Here is a 19,428-nt window from a genome sequence, read left to right as displayed (position 1 = left end):
GTCCCGCAGAGGCGCGCGGCAGCTCGCTCCCCGCCGCAGAAAAGGGGCGCCGCGCGCGGGTCTTGCCGGGCCGCCGGTCACGTGGCGGGGAGGGGGCGCCGGCGCGCGCGAGCGAGAGAGGGATGCAGCGGGCGCGCGCGCCTGGGAGCGTGTGGAGGCGCGAGTCGCGCTGCGGGTGTATGTATAGGGGGGAGGGGGCCGCGGCCGGGAGGGCCGACTCCGCCTCCTGTGCGCATGCTCCGGCCCCGGCGGGTTATAAGGCAGCCTCGCGGGCCCGGCCCGACAAAGTACTGCCGAGCTGCTACGTGACTAGCCGGCCGCGTGGGTGCCAGAGCGAGCTGACGGGGCGGCGGGCGAAGGACGTGACCTGGACCCGGGGCCCCGCGGAACTCCGGCCGCGCGGCCGCGTCACGTACACGCTCGGCGCCGCGAGCCGCGCATAACGGTTAGTTGGGTAGCGGCCGGCGGCGGCGCTCGGCGCGGACCCCGCGCTGCCCTCGCCGCCGCGGCTGGGTCGGAGGGAGCCCCGGGGAGCGAGACGTTGGTCTCCGTGGGAGGGAGGCGGCCCGGCGGGGCATCGTGGCGGCCGGCAGCCGCGTGGCCCCAGAGTCTAGCGTTGGTGAAGGAGACCTTGAAGCGCGGGGACAGCGCCTCTCCCATCCGGGCTGCGGCCCCGTGGTCAGGTGTCGGCCGCCGGGGTGGCCTAGGAGTTGGCTCGTGGTGCCAGTGACCTTGGGGAAGTCGCTTCCCCTCCAGTCTTGAGGAGGTTCCCCGAGAGATGCCTTTGATTTGGGAAAGGGCCGACGTGGGGCTGATTCACGTGGTGCCTCCAGACTCTCCTGGCCGCGTTCTGCTCCAAGAGAAGGGACTCGGGGCGGGAGTTATTTTGGACTCGTGGCATGCCCGCCCCAGCCTCCTCGGCCAGCCAATCCTTGTCCCACTGGTGACTGGCGATGGTGGTTTGAGAAGCTGCAGTCCCGCGGCCGAGGCGTGACTGCAGGGTTCGAGCGGACTTGGCCGAGGGGACTGGGCAGCTGGCAGCCGCCCGGGGCTGGTGCAGAGGGGGGCTCTTTGTCATTCAACCTGTGGCTGCGGCACGGCTGCCGCAGCGCGCTCGCGCCCTGGCCTCTCGGGCGGCCCTGTTGGGAGGAATCTGAAGGATAGCGTTACACTTGGTCAGATGCGCGCTTTACGTTCCAAGCACATCCTTTTTTCTCTACGTGCATTTTCACATTTCATTTCTTTGTCGTGACTTATTTGCTGCGACAAGCATTTGCCAAAACTAGTTTGTCATTAATCTTAACCAGGAAACAAACGTTATTACTACTTCATCTGAGTTTCCAGCCTCTGCTTGTAAACTAGGCGTCTACTGATAATAGTAGGATGTTTAGGAGCTACTTCATCTACCATAACTAGTTTTGAAATTTATTTTCAAAATTATTCTGGTTTCGAAATAAACTATGTATACGTCAGTTCCTTGAAAAAACCGTGGGATTAGTAACTACTGGCACGTCATTATAGGATGAACTCGGGAAGAGTGTGAGGGTTTGGAAGAATGTGATAAGGAATTAGCCATTAATAAACAGTTTTGATGTCAGCTACCAGCCCAATGAGGTGAAGCAGAGACGGTATCTTTAACTTTTTAGTTAGGCATTAAATAGTACCCCTAAATCCAAGTTTTATACCCTGGGGTACAGCTTTGCCTTCAAATTGCCATGGAAATGGTGAAGAATTCAAGACGTTAGCCCTTAAAAGAGGTAGTGGATTCGTAGTATTTAAACAAAAGTTGAACAGGCTTCAGTAATTAATTCAGTGTTTAGATAGATGCTGTCTTTTCATAGGATTGTAGTTACCCTTTTAAATATGCAGGTTAATGGTCTGGGGAGCATTTTGTGAAATTTTTGTAGCTGAATAGATTTAAAGGTTTAGTTGTAAGCTTAACATAGCATAATAGGCTATAATATACCTAAACAGATTAAAAAGGAAAAAAAAAAAGATCGTACCACCTTAGGATGAAACCAACTTTTTGGTGTTTCAATAGTGTACATATATTTTGACCTTTTAAATATTAATACGTATAATATTAACTCTGAAAAAGATCTTAATGACCAACTAGTCGGGTTTCCTTATTTTACAGATTAGGAAACTGACGTTGAAGAGGTTAAGTAACTTAACATCTTAGGTCTGAAAACTTGCGAATGGTTGGGTGGGAATTATGTGAGTCATTTGACTCCCATTTAGTCAGATTGGCACTCCTGAGCTTTCTCTAAAATTGTAAATATGGATATAAATGATGTCATGCTGAAAATAGATATTTTGAATAATAACTTTTCCCAACTTTTTAAGTCTTTCTTTCCCATGTGTTTTCAGTTCACTTCATAATGTGCATTTCTTTGCAGGACTTAGGTCCCTTAAATGCCTACATGGCCAGTCTGTTTTTGTTGCAGATGAGAACTAGGAAGATGGGACTTGGATATGAGAAAAACAGTCCACAAAGTTGTGAATTTTTGTGTATTCAGCAATTTGTTATTGGCTCCCAGGCACAATGAGAGATTTAGGATTCAGCAGTGAACAAGTTTCAGAACTATCCCTCCTGGAGTTTATAGTCTACCTGGAAAACAGATAAATATATATTTACCACAAGTACTCTTTACAAACAAGTACAGAGTGTTATGATAGAGGAAGTAGGGAACAAATAACTGTGTCATGTAGGTGTGAGAGGACACCCAAGTTAGGATAGAAGCAATCTGGGTAGGCCTCTCCAAGGAAATGCTATTTAACCTGAGACTTGAAGCATGAATAGGAGCTAGCTAGCTAGGCTAGGGAGTAACCAGGGTGGAAAGAGCATTCCAGACATGAGTGCTGAAACTACAGTGAGAGTATAGGGTGCACCGGAAAAGCTGAAAGAATTTCACCAAAGCTAAAGCATAAAGAGGGAGCAGAGAGGATGGGGAGAGATGGAAGTTGGAGAAGTAGACAATATCAGATAATGGAAGGCCACATGAGTCAATTTAAGGAATTTAGGGAAGGGACTAGATCAAAAAATTTAAGGAAGCACTCTTGTCTTGAAGCTAATCAAAAGCAGTTTGAGGGTTTTAAATGGGGCTACAGATACCACTGATAGTGGTATTATTTTTCATTTTACGAACATCACTCTGGATGCAATGTGGAGAAGAGGCTGGAGGGAGGCTGTTGGAGTGTTGTGAGACCACAGCGATGGACGAGGTGGACAGTGGTGGGAGGAATGAAGAGAGGGGAACAGACAGGATTCACTGGTGGGCCGTGTATGAGAGACTAGGGAAGCCAGAGGACATAAAGATAGCTCCCAGGTTTCTAGCTTGAGCAAATATGAGTTTATGAGTTTATTAGGTGATATTTGTCTCTGTTTAACCAATGGCGACATTAAGAGGTGTGACTAGCCTAGGGCTGCTCAGCCTGTGGGGCTTGGAAGCAAAACTAAAATCCGTTCCTGTCCTCTATTGATCTTTGTTGGTGTTACTGATAGTGATGTTTTTTTCTTTTTTTTTCCCCCCTTCCAATTTATTATGGAAACTTTCAAACCATTGAGAGCCACTACTGTTTCATCTTTACTCCTACCTACTCCTCCCTGGCCCCTACTGGATTATTGTGAAGCAAATCCTATATATATAATTATTTAATCTGTAAATATTTGAGTATATCTCTAAACGATATGACTCTTAAAAAAATCATAACCACAATACCATTATCCCATCTGTAAAAGTTAACATCACCAAATAGCCAGGCAGTATTCAAATTTCCTTAAATTGTTTTATTTATTTATTTATTTGAGGAAGATTAGCCCTGAGCTAACATCTGCTGCCAATCCTCCTCTTTTTGCTGAGGAAGACTGGCCCTGAGCTAACATCCGTGCCCATCTTCCTCTACTTTATACGTGGGACGCCTGCCACAGCATGGCTTTTGCCAAGCGGTGCCATGTCCGCACCTGGGCTCCAAACCTGTGAACGCTGGGCCGCCGAGAATTGGAACGTGCGAACTTAACTGCTGCGCCACCGGGCCAGCCCCAGCCTAAATTGTTTTAAAATAATTGGTTGGTTTGATTTGGAATGCAAACAAGGTCACGCATTACATTTGGTTGGTATGTCTTTTAATCTACAGGTTCCCCCTTATTTTCCTCATAATTAATTTGTTGAAGGAACCAGATTATTTTTCCTGCAGTTCCCCTCATTCTGGATTTTGTTGAATGTGTCCCTCTGGTGTAGTTTTAACATATCCTAGTTTAACGTGTCCCTTTAACCCCTGTATTTCCTGTAAATTGGTAGCTAGTTTGAAGACTTTGAGCAAGCTTAGATCCGTTCAGGTTTGATTTCTGAGAGTAGGGGCCGTGTTGGGGAGAGGGCAAATATAATTCATAGGTGGTGGTATGTATTTCCATCTGGAGGCATATGATATTTGGTTGTCTCTCATTCTGCTGTATTAACGGCCTAGTTCCATTATTTCATTAGTGGTTTGCAAATGACAATAATTTAACTGTGCCATTAATTTTAACATTCCCTCTTAATTCATTAACCAGAATACCTCTATAAATAGAAGTGACTTGAATAGGAAGAGAACAAGTTAAAGTTTGTGTGTTTTAATGCAATGTCATATGATTGAGACACTATCTTTTTGGAGAGATGTATTTAAATGTATCAAGGTGTGTCCTCTTTAAAAGCCAGTATTGTGTTAAAATGTTTTTAGCATTTTAGCGCTTGATATTAACGTTTAAAATGGCTTTTAGTATTTGTAACATTTAGAATTTCTGTTCTTAAATTGATAGGGTTTCTTTGGTCTACTCTGTTCTTCTTGACGAGCTTATCTGTTCTCTTGGCTTTGGGGGAATTTCTGATAGAATGACTACCAAATCTAACTCTCTAGGTGTAACCAGATTACAGATTTTAAGTTCCCTGAGGACAGGGATTGACTACTTTTATCAGTGATCTGCTTTTCCAGTTGTCTCTTGGACATTTTCAAACTTAGTGTGTTAGCTTTAGGCAACATGCCTCTTCTCAACTTCCCTTCATCTCCCAAACTTAGTCTTTTCTTCTGACTGCCATTCTTCCAGGGAGCCAGGCTTAAACCCTCTGAATCATCTAAGTACTTCTCTAGTGGGCTCCCTGCCCTACCAAATGTAATTGTGTGCCATACCTTTCTCTTCTTTGTTATCTCTTGTATCCATTCCTCTTTCCCACTTTTTCATTCTTAGTACCACTCCCTAGTTTAGGCTGCTGCGATGATTGGTGCAGTGGCCTTTTACCTTCTATCGTTGCCCTCCCCCTTCTCCAGTCTGTCCTACAGTGTGCTGCCAGTGCTGATTGTGTCATTTCTCTAATCAAAACTTCTCATGGTTTTCCAGTGCCTACCAAATTTAGTATTTGGACAGATCTAAGTCTTCTACAATACATGGCTCCAAGTGACCTTTTTAAGTAGTGTATGTTGTTTTTCCCGTAATTTGCCCTGGCAAACTGAAATTTTTCTCCATGTCTTTTTTTTTTCTTTTTTTTGGTCACAGGATTCATTTTATAATGGATCTGTGTGGCAGGAAGACTGCTATAGGTGACATGTTTGAGCCTTTGTGTCATGCAGAGTAGTGATTAAAACAGCACTAACAATCTTCTCGAAGTGGTGATTTTGCTTCTGGGGTCACAGTACACACAATGACAGCATGAGTTCACATCCACCACAACAGTGAGACTGGCTGCAAGGTATCACTGACCATTTATGCAGAAGCAGTTGGATCGAGTTCTGTTGGTTGTCCACAATACCCTGTTACTAGTCACAAGTCATAATATTGTTGAATCTGATTTGATTACAGTGACTTTGCTTTCATAGAAAGGTGAAATTCCTCAAAATAGATAGGCATTCTAAACTACGTATTTGATGATTAGTTGAAAAATGTTTCTTCCCTGTGATTTTGTTCTTCCTATACAAAGGATGATGATACTGCTCCAGTGTGTTAAACTATTTTGGATAGTACCAGGGCTTTTGAAAGTTTTCTTATTGAGTTTTGAGAACCAAAGCTAAGTTTTTACTTTATTAACTTTCTCTTCTGTTCTTCTATCAGGGTTTTTTAGCTTGAGATCTGCAGATTGATCCTCCATGGTAGATGGAATTCAGGGAGTCTGTGAACTTGGTTGGGGGAAAAAGTTACATCTTTTCATTAACCGCTAAGTAAAATTTAGAATTTCTTTCAACTATGAGTGTAAGCAACAAACCATAGTAGTGTCAGCAGTACCTGTGACTTTGTCACCAGTAGAAATCACATATTTTCATATCGTGAAACAGAGGTTGCAGCTATTTTGAAACTGTTCAAACTTATCTCTACTTCAAAATTACTGTGGTTATTAGACCCACTACTAGATCTTATCTAATTTGCTGTTTTTAAAAGCACATTATTATATTCAGTTAAAAGTATTTTGACAATTATCCCTTTGTGTTTTCTTTTATGTATTTTGAAGCATTATTCTGACAAGGACTCCTTAGGTTCTACCAGTGTAAGAGTGAGGTTAGCCAGAACCTGGGATGCAACACAGCACACAAATCATGTTGTCACAGGATTATGTAATGTCACAGGTCATATAAATTCTTTGGTCATTGACTTTTGTGTACTAAATCATCATAAATTCTGACCTCATGAATGAGAAGGAACAAAATGCTTATGTGTATGCTAAGAGAGAATAAAATGATTTTCACAAATTCAGGCAGAATAATTTACCTTTGTATTCAGGGAGTGTATGTTAATATAACTTAAAATTATTATTTCCAAAGGAGTTCTGTTTTCAGTGCCATAAGTTAAGTGGAACAGTGGATGTCTTCATTGACTTGGAAGATTTTCTTGCTCTCTTTGGGGTGCATCAGGGAATGTTCTTTTTTTTTTTTAAGATTTTGTTTTTCCTTTTTCTCCCCAAAGCCCCCTGGTACATACTTGCGTATTTTTTCTTTTTTGTAGGTGTGGGTCCTTCTAGCTGTGGCATGTGGGACGCCACCTCAGCATGGCTTGATGAGCAGTGCCATATCCGCACCCAGATTCGAACCAGCAAAACCCTGGGCCACCAAAGTAGAGGGTGCGAACCCAACCACTCGGCCACGGGGCTAACCTCAGGAAATGCTCTTGAAATTGCTTCAAATTTTGTCTTCAGCAGCTCACTATAATAGATCCAGGCTTTTATTTTACTCTGCTGTGGGAAGCCCTAAAGAGGTCAATGAACCTCAGGTTTAGAATACCTCCTCTATAGATTAGAAATACAAATCTTTACTTCAGTATATTGTGGTTGGGTAATGATGTTGTTTCTATTAGCTCTGTCAGGTAGAAAACTACTTGATGCAGCAGAGCAAAGAAGAGTGGTTTAACTATTACTGGAGTTTCCAGGCAAATAAAACACTCATTTGAAAATTGTATATTTCTAGTAAAGGAACTGATCATTATCTTAATGACAACACAGTGTAAGATTTATTTAAGTTTAACTGTGGTATATTTTGAGGTAATAATGCTGACTTCTTTTTCATATATCTTTAGTGTCTATAAATATATTCTAAAAAAGCCTTGCAAATAAACATTTGAGGGGCTGACCCTGTGGCCGAGTGGTTAAGTTCACGCGCTCCACTGCAGGCGGCCCAGTGTTTCACTGGTTCGAATCATGGGTGTGGACATGGCACTGCTCATCAAACCACGCTGAGGCAGCGTCCCACATGCCACAACTAGAAGGACCCACAACGAAGAATATACAACTATGTACCAGGGGGCTTTGGGGAGAAAGAGGGAAAAAATAAAATCTTTAAAAAAAAAATTTGAGAATGGTAGGTAATGCTTTAATGCTAGACAGACAGTACTCAATTTTAATACTCTTGTGGTTTGTTAATAAAACAGTTTAGTTCTTTATTTGAGATGGAGAGGGTCAAAAGTAGCACAATAATGAAGTTTAGACTCATTCAAGGAATATTTATTAAACAATTACTATGTGCACAAGAAATTACTAGAAAGGGATGAAATATATTTAAAAATGTTTGAAACTTTTAGAATGAGACTAACGCTTTGAAATGAAATATAAGTGTACTACTATGTTGTCTCCAGTCCTCAAAACTTAATATTTTTTATGTGGAACTACGTATAGTGTTAATTATTTCTGAGTGAATAGTTCAACTCAGCCTTTTTTTGAGAAAAGGAAAAGCTTTCTTTGTTGTTGATCTTTTAATGAGTTGTAATCTGCTTATTCTCCCCATTAGGCTTCAGAATACGGGAAGTGAAGTAGATTCTAACAGAAATAACTACCCATCATGTTCAAATACTCATTTATATTCAATATAACATAAATTACACAACCCTAACAACACATCTGTGTGCGGTTTTAATCCAGCCACTGCATTTCTTCATATTCTAGGGCAAGGTAGGTCATATATGGATAAATTAAAATGGCCCACTTAGGTCTTGATGTGTTGAATATATTTTTGGATTGCTGTAGAGAACAGAACATATACAGATATTCCAGAATATAACCTAGAATTCTGCCAAGCATAACCTGCCATTGAAGGACATAACCTCCAGATTCCCTTTCTTCACTACTACTCACATTTTTATGTTTTATAAAATGTGAAATGGGTCTAAATTTGAAAACTCTTGCCCAAGCAAGAAATAAATTAATATGTGAAAGCAAACAGAACTTGATCTCAACATGGACAATAGCCAGTTTTTCGTCCGTGAGAAGCAGGTAAAAATGAAACATTAAAGAAAGCAGCATCTGCTGGTGTGGTAGTAACTCAGAAAGTGAGACTGATCAGATAAGTTCTATGTGCTAGAAATTGTATTCAGTAATTTTTTCTCTTTATTTAAAAAAAAACAAAAACCAAACTTTTCCACCTGTTTTTTTTCTGTAGAGGTCCAGAAAGTGTAACATTGGAGGATTTTTTCTGGTTTCACATTTTCTCTACTTCTTAAAAACTGGGAAAATCAGATTTCTTGAAGTTCATCTAATGTTAGCATTTGGTCATGGAGGAGGGGTTAGTTTTTTAAAAGTAGAAAGAATAGCCTCTGTTCTTAATAATTCATGATCTAAAAGCACACACCTAACCTAACTGGGAAATAGTTACTTACAAAGAAAGAAATAGACATACAACTTGTTATCTTAGAGTTTTCAGGATGCTACCTAAGGAACTTTGAGTAAGATGTCATGGAGAGAATTAACTCCATGTGGCAAGGTATATTCAGAAAACGATAAGGATATTCGTGGGCTGGAGTAGAATCTGAGATAAAATTAGAATTATGGAAATAGTCAGTTAATGGAAAGCAATTTCATTTTTACAAATTAGTGCTTATATCACATCAGTATGTGGATTTAGAGCAAAATTATACTATCTTTGCCTTTGTTTCTGACTTGGTCTTTAAGACTAAGGTATCCTGAAGCAATGGTGCCTCTTGATGGTGAAAATGTCCTTTTCTCCCTGGGTAATCACGCAGGTAACTTTCCCTTCTTTGGTCACTCACAGCTTAGATTGCCTGAAGCTTGATTCCAGTACAAACTATACATACTTACTTCAAAAGTCGCTTCCCTTACTCGCCTACTTTCAACTCTTTCATAGTAGCCTGATCAGAATACCTCTTCTTTTTCCCTTTCCTTCCTTCCTCTCTGGTTTATGAGACAAAAAAGCCTCAATTTTTGCTGATAAGTGTGAGAAGTGCTAATGATATGACAGTGTCAAAGAAAAGGAAACTTGTAAGTATACATTTTAATTGTGACTGATGTAATAAAGAATTGGTTCTACTAACTTCTTAAAGCTTTGAAATAGCCATGGAAGTTATTTTCTGCTTTCTGGACGTCCTCATCTGCCTCCGTATCCTCATAAGCCGCAGTATTAAAGAGAACTAAACTAAACCAGATCTCATGGTTTTTGTTTTGGTTAATAATGCCTTTTTCTAAAATATATTACAGACATACAGTACTTTAGCTTGTCTGTGGTTTGACTTTGAGGTATAACCTAGGTGCTTACTCAACAATGAGGTGGGAATGTGCTCTGCAAGTTAGAGGTTTGCAGTGAAAAGTAAAAATGAATTTGCCACTTGTTTCTTAAAATTCGCTTTTTTTCATCCCCCAAAAGCCCCAGTACATAGTTGTATAGCCTAGTTGTATGTCCTTCTAGTTCTTCTTGGTGAGATGCCACCACAGCATGGCTTGATGAGTGGTGTGTAGGTCCACGCCCAGGATCCCAACCTATGAAGCCCAGGCCGCCAAAGTGGAGTGTGGGAACGTAACCACTATGCCACAGGGCCGGCCCCCTTGCCGCTTCTTTTGACTAGGTGTCCAGCTTTTACCCGAGAACCTTAATTAATGCTCAGCCCTAAGTAACCCACAGACCTGTTATACTGGAGAGTTAGCTGCTTTTTATTAATCTGATATTAAATCATAAACTTTTAATGTAGAAAAATGAAGATGTTGGTTATTGTCTGTTTTAAAATAAACCTTACCATAGTTGCCATATAGTTAGAATATTGGCACTCTTAGGTTCTAAATTTTGGTGTGGTTCTTAGTTACAAATGCTTTTGGCACCGAATGCTATGAAAGACTGAAAAAATAGGCTCTTTGTTACACTGTGATAGGGAGTAAAAAATTGGTATATTCTTAAGGGCAAGTTGGCAGTATGAATCGAAAACCTTAGAATTTTGCACAAATCCCATGTCTAAAGATTTGTCCTAAATTTCTAGTTTACCGCAGTAGTTTTTATAGAAGAAAAAGAGTAACAACGTAAGTATGCAACAATAGGTAATTTTTTAAAAGTATGATACTTCCATAGAGTAGAATACTGCTATTCAAAAATAATATTGTAGAACCAGATGTATATCAAAAAACATTTCTGATATTGAATGGAAAAAGCAGGCTATAAAACAACATAAAGTAAATCTCATGTTTATATTTATGCTTATGCATGACTAGCCCAGAAGGAAGTTGAAAAGAATTTACACCAAAAGGTGAATAGTTTATTGCGGATAGTAGAAGATAGGTAAATTTTATTTTGTATTCACATATGTATATCTTCTAATTTTTCTTTTTTTTTTTTTAAAGATTTTATCTTTTTCCTTTTTCTCTCCAAAGCCCCCCAGTACATAGTTGTATATTCTTCGTTGTGGGTCCTTCTAGTTGTGGCATGTGGGACGCTGCCTCAGTGTGGTTTGATGAGCAGTGCCATGTCCACGCCCGAGATTCGAACCAGTGAAACACTGGGCCACCTGCAGTGGAGCGTGCGAACTTAACCACTCAGTCACGGGGCCAGCACCTTCTAATTTTTCTATAATGAACATGTATAACTTGTCATCCCTTAAAACTTTGCTACTTTGTATTTTCTTTCTTGTAGTGTAATATAGGTTCATTGGAACAAGTCAAACAACACAGGCATATGGAATGAGGATATTATCTCCTACTCCCAACCTCCAAACAATGCAAAGTTTTATGTATACTTATTAGAACATATTTATTTAGTTTACTTAATTTGTTTACCTGTTTATTTTCTTTCTTCCGTAGAATCTGAGCTCCATGAGGGCAGGGACCATCTGTTTTATTTACTGCTTTCACTCTAGGCACTCAAATTTGTTGAATGAATTGCAAAAAAGTTTGGTGTGTATCCTGATATAATTTTTAAAAGTAATTATAGAATCCTATGACGTGTAATTTGCATGGAATTTGATAGTTTAGGACATGGACAGGTAATTAATCGTCTTTGGGTCTCATGGCCCTAAAATCCTGGACCGACCCCTGGATGGGCTATTTAATAGCTAATGGGCTTCCTTTTTTTTTTTTAAGTCATAATTCACTGGGAGCAAAGTTAAGGTGGAGATTGATATTCTTCATGCTGTGTTCCCTTAAAAGAAGTCTACTTTTTTTGTGTGAATCTTTATTAGTTAACAAAGTACGCCCCTTTCTTTATTGCACTAATAAAAACTAACCCTTGTTCTTTGGATTGTACAGTTCACAAAGGAAGTTATACCACAGTTTGTGAAGGATAGTAGAAGGGTGAAAACAGCCAAGGAATGCAATGTGGTGCTTAGGATGTTGTTATAGACAATAGTAGAAAATTAATCTGCTATTATAAGACTATTACTTTTCACTGTGGATGGTCTATTTATTTATTTATTTATTTTTAGAAAGATTAGCCCTGAGCTAACTGCCGCCAATTCTCCTCTTTTTGCTGAGGAAGGCTGGCCCTGAGCTAACATCCGTGCCCATCTTCCTCTACTTTATATGTGGGACACCTGCCACAGCATGGCTTGTCAAGCGGTGCCATGTCCACACTCGGAATCCGAACCAGGGAACCCAGGGCCGCCAGAAGCAGAATGTGCGCACTTAACCACCGTGCCACCGGACCGACCCCTCGATGGGCTATGTAATAGCTAATGGGCTTCCTTTTTTTTTTTTTTTTAAGTCATAATTCACTGGGAGCAAAGTTAAGGTGGAGATTGATATTCTTCATGCTGTGTTCCCTTAAAAGAAGTCTACTTAGTTTTAGATTTGGAGCCATAACCCTAGATACAGATGCTGACTTGAGTCTCATTGTTGTACTCTGTTCTCATTTTTTGCTGTTTGTCAGCTGAAGTAAAAGTAGTTGCTCGTTTCTTGAAATCTTTTGATAGTAAACACTTTGCAGCTATTTCACAATTTTTCATGAAATCTTGACCTTCAAGTTAAATTATTAAAGGGAGAAATATTTTCATTGGAATTTGTTTATGTGTATAGTTTGCAAATCAGATGTAAAAAGTAAGAAGTTTCTGGCTGGCCCGGTGGCACAGCAGTTAAGTGCACATGTTCTTCTTCTCGGCAGCCCGGGGTTTGCCAGTTCGGATGGCAAAAGGCCATGCTGTGGTAGGCGTCCCACGTATAAAGTAGAGGAAGATGGGCATGGATGTTAGCTCAGGGCCAGTCTTCCTCAGCAAAAAGAGGAGGACTGGCAGCAGATGTTAGCTCAGGGCTAATCTTCCTCAAAAAAAAAAGTAAGAAGTTTCTCTTTTCCTTATTTTGAAAACTCTTCTTCTCAGTTTAAAATGCATGTTAATTAACATATACTAATATTGTCTATTCTATAAGTCTGCAAATAGATTACTTTCTTTTGAAAGAAATTGCACTGATGTGGGGAGAATAAATAAATGAAATATTAAAATTAACCCTCAACAGCGTAATCAGAACTCAAATTGAGAGTTTCCACATGTTACTGGGACCATACTTTTCCCCTCTTTCTCCTTGTATAAGATCATGCTTATTTGGATGAATAGATGTCAGAAATCATTGTCTTATAAAGGATACTTAAGAGTGTTTGTTACAGATTTAGATTATTGAATATGACATTGGCTAAGATTGACAAAAGAAGAATAAGTGTGTGTATATATATATATGCACACATAAATACACACATAGGTACATATATATGTATATTTATTATGTTTAACTTTGCATTAGTTTGCCCATTTACAAATATGATCAGCTTCATGAGTTCCCTATACTACTTATTTATAAAACTGTAATCCTTATTTCTAAAACAGCTCCAAGAAAATTAGGATTGACATTTGTAAACTTGGGGTCACTATAGCAACATCATAGGGCTATTCGAACGTATTAAGCAAAGTCAAGATAAATTAATTGGAATTGTGCATCAACATAGGCCTAGTCAAGCAGAAATACAAACAAAAATTGATTCTTAACAGAGTTTAGTTGAAGGTGCAAATAGCCAGAATTTCCCATGTTTGTCTTGCATTGAAATACCTCGCCCGGCTTTGTTCATAGTACAGCAAAAGTGCTGCTAATTGATATAAAAAGTGATATATTGATTGCCGGGAAGCTGTGTAGGAAAACTTGAAAACCCATTTCATTAAACAAGCCGGGAATATTTAGGATACATGTCACTTGGTGGTGGCACTAAATTTCATTCTCTGGAAATCTTTCTTAGTGCTGGGTCTTTATGTCCACATGTTTCCATGTTGTTGGTAAATTTGTGTTTCTGCCTTTTCAAAAAATTTCAGCCTTAAAGGTTTGCTCAGCTAAGCAAAAGGTAGCTGACTAATATTTAATGAAGATTTTTCATTGAAAGCTAACATTTACAAGGTAAGAAATGTCATACTTGGGGCTGGCCTGGTGGTGTAGTGCTTCACGTTCGTGCGTTCCCTTTTGGCTGCTTGGGGTTTGTGGGTTCGGATCCTGGGCGTGGACCTAGCACTGCTCATCAAGCCACGTGCAGCCGTGTCCCACATAAAGTAGAGGAAGATGGCACCGATGTTAGCTCGGGGCCAATATTCCTCACCAAAAATAAATAAATAAATAAGTAAATAAATAAAACTGTCAAACTTTAACAATCTAGGCCTAAGACTGCAGTGGACAGAGAAGTGGCAGAAAGGCTGGAAATTAAGGAGCGAGCATGGAAACTCTCCAGCCTCAACCTCTGACATTCCCTTCTGTCTTATTTTAGGTGGTGAAAGGGCCCTGAGATGTAACAAACACCCCTCATTTCATCACATAGCTTTTGGCATTTGATAAATTTACTTGAAACAGAGCAACCCTTTTCTAGATCACAGTCAGAATAAAGACAGTTACAAATGTTAAGTTTCATCTGTTTCATGGTGCTGTGGGCTCCTAACTAGTCTGTATTGTGAGCTTTCTTGTTGGGAAAAACTTTGAACAAATTTCTGGTTTGGATAGAAAATACTCTCCAGGAATACATATGGTAATTTAGCACTACGAGAAAATGTGAGGAGGACTGCAGGGAATACCTGATAAGCTGAAGAACTCTTAAAGGAAAGGAATTATTATTTTCTTCTGTAATAGAATTATTCCATGTTCTTTTTCTTCTTAACAAAAATAGCAAAAACTGATATCCTTGATCAAAATTATTTTAATGTGAGGGGTTACATAATTACAATTTTTATCAAAGTATAAAATACATATATAGTTTAAGTAGACTTATGATTTAAAATGAAAAATAATAGTCCATTCTGTACCATCTCCTATCACCTTTTCCCATATACGTATGCATCAGCTTTTTTCTGTAATTAATAAATCCCAAGTTATACATCATTATTTACTGTAGCACTTAAAAAACATTGCCTAGCCTACAGAGATTCTGATTCAGTTGAATGCACCAAGATGAAATACAATCTGAATAAACCAGTAGGTATCAATTTAGTCACTTTTGTGATCAAATAGAGTTAATGGTTTAAAACAACAGCCATTCTCAAAGTGTGGTGTATGGACCCCTCAGGGACCTGAAGACTCAGGATTAGAGTCCTTAGATTCCACCATTAAGAAACTATCACTTACTGAGTTTTGGTGCAGTGTCAAAGCAGAATATCCACAATTATCTAAAAACCTGTTGGAATACTCCCTTTTCCAACTATGTATCTGCTTAAGGTTGCTTTAGACCAAGAACTTTGTGATCTCTTGTCTTAAAAAAGAAATAACACTTCATATGTATTAGTGGGATGGTCTGACCATGTAAATCATAAAAAATCTGGAAATTAGTAGTAACTAAAATATTGATATTTGTAGGGATTGTAAATATGGTCTGAATAAAACAAAGTTATGAATCAATTTTCATATATTCTGAAGGATAAATCCAAAATCTTTCTTTAAGCATTCTAAATAGTTAGCAAATTAATTTCTTTTCAAGGATAGTATATTCAACTTCTTGTCATGTGGATTGGATTTGCCCTGAATGATAAGGGAGACACAAACAGATGGAAGTTTGCAGAGCCAAGTTTGCATTTTTTTAGGTTCTGTGTATGCACTTTGATCAAAATCATGCATTTCGTAACTGCCAATGTTTGGCTAGCCAGCTACAGAAGTTATATTTCTTTCACTGGTGCTTTCTATTTGTTTTTGTTGTTGCTTTGTTTTTCTTCAGTCTATTCAGTTTTAAAATGGGAAAGAAGGTGAGATTTCCTAGACCCTGGGATTTACTTTGGGGCAGGTGGTTGTATAAGCCATGAAGCTGGATGAGGGCCAGTTATAAAAAGCCGGTAGATTAGCTACTTTAGCAGCAATAGCTTCAGTAAATCAGACTTTCTGGACTTGAATGTTTCCATGTGGATTTGAAACGTAAAATTGGTCTACACTTAGTAACAAATTTTTTTAAGATTGTTGATTTTAGAGACTTTCTGCCTCTTTTAAGTTCACAAAGTGGCCGTTGTTGTTTTAGGAAATGACAGTGGCTTTGTTTTAAATGTTGATGGAGAGTGTAGAGAACATAACGAGTACTATTTCCAAGGGCTTTTGTAACCCTTCTCTTCTGGAGTCAGGGCAGAGCATGGGGGCTATGGAGTACAATATTGGCTTTCCAGATTAGTTTACTTGCACAATTCCTAAGAGTTAAGAGAAAAGGAGAGAAATCAGAAAAATCTGGAAGATGGTTCTTGACACCACCATCATTGCCAAGAAAAGTTAGGGTTATTGTTTCCCTTTGCCCTTTACAAAGTGAATTGATGAAGAACGTTCTTATCACCATATCACTTTTTTGGTTCTCTCTTCATTACTTTCAGGCAACTACTAGAGGGTCATAAAATAATAGCTAAGCTAATAGGAAGACTACTGTGCTCATTGTAAGGATTAAAATCTTAAACTTTAATCTCTTTTGGCCTCTGGACGTCAGTGTTTCTCTTTCTGAACAGGACCCTGAATACTATGCAAGGAGGCCTACTCTTGTACTGTGCTTTTTGAATGAACCCTTTCATTTATAGCTGAGATTTGATCAGTTTAAAAGAAAATAATGTATTTAGTTAGTGATATTACACACTTTTTGTATTATGTACCATCAGAATTTTTAAGTTAATAAGGACAGCCATTAGTCAGATGGTGGCAGAATTGTGTTGAATCCATGTTTGGTTTTTTGAAGTGTTCTTTTTTTCAAAATTTGGATACTCATTTCTTTTCTTATACTTTCTTCTTGTTTCCTTCTGAATCTTTTTAAAGCTTCTTGAATTTTTAAATCTAATTTTGACACTATGGAATAAGGTATTATTAACTTGATGAGGCAAGTCTTGGTGACTAAAATTTTAACTGCCTTAACTAACTGGGACAAATCATAGCTGGCAGCTAAACTCTAAGTTTAATCATGTTCAACACGTATTAGCTGTTGGAGTCGGAGCTTGATGTGGTAAATAGTCTACCATGTGTGTGGAGGTCTCTGTGTGTAAACATTCCGAGGTGAATTAATCTTTTTGGTGGTTCTTTGGTTGAAAAATTTTGAGTGCTTTTCCCTTTTTTCATTCTTAGATGAAGGAGAAACTCATAAAATTAATGCCTGCAGCAGTTCTATTAACGTAATTTTAGAGTCCAGACTATTTCCTTCAGCAGAACTGAACTGTTAAATAGCTTTTTATTGCATTCATTCTGGTAGAAATTTCAAGAAGCTTCAACTTGTAAATATTTTCATCCCACCTGAATCATAGGTAAGTGAAATGTGTTAGGACAAAAACCTTTAATCTTTAAACTGGGTTATATATATACATATATATATATTTTTTTTTTTTTTTTTTTTTAAGATTTTATTTTTCTCCTTTTTCTCCCCAAAGCCCCTGGGTACATAGTTGTATATTCTTAGTTGTGGGTCCTTCTAGTTGTGGCATGTGGGATGCCGCCTCAGCGTGGTTTGATGAGCAGTGCCATGTCTGCACCCAGGATTCGAACTGATGAAACACTGGGTCGCCTGCAGCGGAGTGCGCGAACTTAACCGCTCGGCCACGGGGCCAGCCCCTAAACTGGGTTATATTTTTAAGGGCGTTATTCTCCAGATTCTCAGATTCAGATGTGCCCTTAACTAAAAATCCTCTCTCCTGAGAATAGATGCGTAAGGTCTTCTGCTTCTCCTTTTCCATTTTGCTTTGTCCAAAAGCCCTTACCCCACTGCAAAAGAAACGTATCTCTCAATTATGGCAATTCTTAGTGTAGGTTACTGCCCCAGGCTATAAAAATCTCTGGGGCCCCCAAAGAAGGGAAAGTTTCAGAATGCATAGGCCCAGAGAGAGTCCTATGACAGAAATCCAAAGAGGGGTTGGGTCAGAAATTTTGGAGGAGGCAGAACCTTATTCCATCTGGACAACCAACTTCTTCCTTCTCTATTTTCTAAGTTAGAATTAGATTAGAAAGTCACATATTTATCACAGGGATGTGTATCAACATATTTCTTTCCCCTTTTTTTGAGGAAGATTAGCCCTGAACTAACTACTGTCAATCCTCCTCTTTTTGCTGAGGAAGACTGGCCCTGAGCTAACATCCATGCCCATCTTCCTCTACTTTATATGTGGGACTTGTGCAACAGCATGGCTTTTGCCAAGCGTTGCCATGTCTGCACCCGGGATCGAAACCGGTGAACCCTGGGGTGCCAAGAAACGGAACGTGCGCACTTTAACCGCTTCGCCACTGGGCTGGCCCCAGCATATTTATTTCAATTAAAATGAGATATGACTTTGACAAATCTATTTTGCTTGATTGGTTTAAAATGGGCTGACCAGTTTGATTATTATGTGGTTAGTATTTTTCATAAGTTGGGCAAAATCTTTAGTGCCACAGTTTTGATAAATATATTTAAAGCACATAGAGTACAACATATAAAATGCCAGAGGGGCTGGCCCAGTGGCCAAGTGGTTAAGTTCGTGCATTCTGTTTCTGTGGCCCAGGGTTTCGCCAGTTCAGATCTTGGGTGTGGACCTAGCACCGCTCATCAAGCCATGCTGAGGCAGCATCCCACATGCCACAACTAAAAGGACCCACAAATAAAATGTACAACTATGTACAAGGGGGCTTTAGGGAGAAGAAGGGGAAAAAAATGGGCAGAGGATATGAACAGATGTTTTAAATAAATAAATAAATAAAATAAAATGCAGAAATTATATTATTTGCAACTATTAAGCTTAATAACATTTTTTTATTTTTACTTTTTTGCTGAGGAAGATTAGCCCTGAGCTAACATCTGTGCCATTCTTCCTCTACTTTATATGTGGGTCGTTGCCACAGCATGGCTGATGAGTGATATAGGTCTGCACCCAGGATCCAAACCCATGAACCTGGGCTGCCAAAGTAGAGTGCCTGAACGCAACCACTGTACCACAGCGCCCTCCCCTTAATAACAAATTTTAGATGTCAAATTAAAATACAAAAAGGTACATATTTTTTCTCTCTACACAAAAACCCGCATATAGAAGTTTATAGCAGCTTTATTCATGATTGCCAAGACTTGGAAGCAACTAAGATATCCTTCAGTAGGTGATTGGATAAATAAACTGTGGTACATCCAGACAATGAAATATTATTATGTAGTGCTAAAAAGAAACGAGCTATCAAGCCATGAAAAGACATGGAAGAAACTTAAATTCATATTACTAAGCAAAAGAAACCAATCTGAAAATGCTACAATATTGTATGATTACCACTATATGATTCTGGAAGAGGC

At 39.3% G+C, this 19,428-nt stretch overlaps 1 protein-coding gene across 2 annotated transcripts in view; it reads left to right on the top strand.

Moving 5' to 3' along the window:
* Positions 1-212: 212 nt before the first annotated feature.
* The window catches only part of LOC124230081 (monocarboxylate transporter 1), a 39,374-nt gene continuing 20,158 nt past the window's right edge, over positions 213-19,428 (top strand). The window contains exons 1-2 of one of the 2 annotated variants that reach the window (XM_046645830.1): positions 213-445; positions 17,253-17,428. The gene's annotated coding sequence lies outside the window, so the exon portion shown is untranslated. The remainder of the gene's footprint in view (positions 446-17,252; positions 17,429-19,428) is intronic. The other variant, XM_046645829.1, reaches the window with a different exon arrangement.

The sequence above is a fragment of the Equus quagga genome, chromosome 18, assembly GCF_021613505.1.
Source record: "Equus quagga isolate Etosha38 chromosome 18, UCLA_HA_Equagga_1.0, whole genome shotgun sequence".
Taxonomy (NCBI): domain Eukaryota; kingdom Metazoa; phylum Chordata; class Mammalia; order Perissodactyla; family Equidae; genus Equus; species Equus quagga.
Note: the sequence above shows the minus strand (reverse complement) of the source record. Positions and strands in the feature narration are given on the sequence as shown.